We start from the raw sequence: 2,900 nt of genomic DNA, 5'->3' as shown, positions 1-2,900 counted from the left end.
GCAATCGAAGGTGCCCCAGTTCCCACGTCTGTGCAGGAGCTTAGGGTCTTTCCATAGGCTGGAGAATTCTTATGGAAAGCTCATACATAACCAGGTCTCCATCCTGGTACGTTTAAGTGAATTCTTAAAAAAGGGTGCTCAGCCTTGGAAACGGTTGCATAGCCAAGCTATAGTTTTCAGGGGGGTGAAGAAACAGCTACCATCTCTAAGGTGTTGGCACACCATGATCCCAAGCGAGATCTGATATTGACATGCAATACCTCCTCATACGGCGTAGGGGTAATGTTAGCTCATAAGTGGCGCAGTTGAGAGGATCGCTCAATGGCAATTAAATCCAGGAGTTTGGCCAATGCAAAGCATAATTAAGCCCAGATAGAGAAGGAAGGTTAGGTCGTTATGCTATAACACGCGTTTCGTAAATGAGAATTTGCTGTAATACATTTGATGAATTGGGGACACTGTTTCTAAAGCACAAACTTTTAAAACATGCGTTGGCTGTCATGTGATAACATTGCCAACACTTTAAGCGCTGTTTCTAAGTTTCTAATAGTTCTAAATTTTCTGGGCACACTTCCAGTCATAGCTAACAATATCAGACTTTGGGCACAGAAAGATCTGGTCCTGGCAAAACTAAAACAGCTGGTGGTGATGGGGGAAATGAAAGGGCTGTCTCAACCAGAATTGAAACCTTTTTGGACTGGAGAGGCCAGATCACAGCAGAGGATATCATTTTAATATGGAGGGCAAGAGTGATTATGCTGAGCAAAGATAGCCACCAGATACTGGCTGAACTTCAACAGGGTCATCCATGGGTTTCCAAAATGAGGATGCTGGCAAGGTGACCAGGATTGGATGGAGACATAGCTGCATTGGCGGGGCAGTGCCCAGAGTGCCAAAAGGACATAAAGTACTTCCAGCAGCTCTGCCATATTCTTGGGAATAGCCAGGTATACCCTGGACATGGTTACAAGTCAACTATACAGGTCCTTTCATAGGCTCAATGTTCTTAGTCATTGAGAATGCCCACTTAAAGTAGCTAGATGTGTAGAGAATTAATTTGTTAAACACAACAACTATAGAAAAACTGCATGCATCTTTTACACAGCTCAGACACCTGGGAGTGTTAGTCACAGATAACGGGCCATCGCTAACCAGCACAGAATGTGAACATTGTCTGAAGTTGAATATAAGGACAGCACCATACAATCTATTATTCAATGACCTGGCAGAAGGAGCACTCCAAACTTTGAAGGCAGGCTTAAATAAACAGCCTACAGCATCACCCAATATCAAGCTGGCCCATTCCTATTTGATTGTAGGACCACCCCTCCTGCAACTCCAGGTATAGCTCCAGCAGAGTTGCTAACCAGGAGAAGACTCCAGGTTAAATCTGATCTGATGAGATCTGGAGGGATGGGTGAAATGGCATCAGGAACACCAATGCTGGACACAAGACGCCACTAAATTTACTTCACAGGACAAGGTTTGGTGTAGGAACCACGGGGATGGCCCCAATGGGTACCACTGCATAGTTAACGCAAGGTCAGGTCCAGTGACATATTAAACTCAAGTAGGTGCAATGGCCCTGAACAAGCACATGGACATGGACAATATGAAAGTCACAAACTTGCAAATGATGTGGGAGCTGAACTTGTCAAGCTCCTCGACAGTCTTTCCAACTGTTCTGGAACTCATGTGTTCTTCCTCTCCATCAAGCGATGAAGATATTTCAGAAGCTGAAATTGACACAGCAGATGTTGTTGCCTCGATTCTTTTGCTGCCTGAAGAAGAGAATGAATTTCTTCCTAGATGTTCCAGGCACAAGTGGTGAGCTGTTGTGCTACACTTATAGTTAGCTGAGAGTCACCTTTCCCAGGTTTTATATAATTTTAAATATTTTTATATAATTTTAATCTTGAATAAGACACTAATCTTGAGAAACCATGCTCTGGCTTAATGAGAAGCTTGGTCTTGCTTCCCATCTCTTCCTTTTTTTGCTTTATACTTATCAAAGAATACAAACACAAGGGACTCAGGTTCAATTCCAGTGTCAGACGACTATGTGGAGTTTGCATGCTCTCCTTGTGTATAGGTGGGTTTCCTCCAGGTACTCTGGTTTCTTCCATGGTGCCAAAATGTGCAGATTAGGTGGGTTGACCATAGTAAATTAAGGGTTAAAGGGTATGGTTCGAGCCAGGCTCTGAGTGGATGCTCTTTGGAGGGTTGGTGCGAATCAGACCGGCTCAATAGGGTTTCTATGATTCTATGATTCTAACAGAAACACAGAAACTATTACTGAAGCATTAGCTTCTACTTGTACCAGTAATTTGTGGTACACCTTGTGTGGCTGAGGATGAGCTAAGAAGATAACATAGTCTTCATTGGTTTGCTCTTGTGGCTGAGATGCCTATGATGGTCACCCTCAGTGTGTAGGTGCCATTAATTGCTGCACAAGTGATAATGCTTCTGTCATAGTGACTTGTTGTACAGATATTTCCTCAATTAGGGGACCCAGTGGGACTGATCATGATGACAGTGTTCCATAAAATGGTTTGGTGAATGGGGGAGCTCACTCATCATCATCATCTGTGATTGCCTGAATCCTTTTATGGGGCTTGTGATCATTAGGGGATTTGGGCACCAATTGAAGTCCAACACCATTCCAGACATCTTCGTGTCACATGAATTCTGTCCATCTCAATATGTAGTTTTTTTGAAGAAGTAACAAAGAAGATTGATGAGGGAAGAGCAGTAGATGTGATCTATATGGACTTCAGTAAGGCGTTCGACAAGGTTCCCCATGGGAGACTGATTAGCAAGGTTAGATCTCATGGAATACAGGGAGAACTAGCCATTTGGATATAGAACTGGCTCAAAGATAGAAGACAGAGGGTGGTGGT

This window comes from Chiloscyllium plagiosum, chromosome 4 (genome assembly GCF_004010195.1).
Source record: "Chiloscyllium plagiosum isolate BGI_BamShark_2017 chromosome 4, ASM401019v2, whole genome shotgun sequence".
Taxonomy (NCBI): domain Eukaryota; kingdom Metazoa; phylum Chordata; class Chondrichthyes; order Orectolobiformes; family Hemiscylliidae; genus Chiloscyllium; species Chiloscyllium plagiosum.
This window is presented reverse-complemented; position numbering follows the sequence as displayed.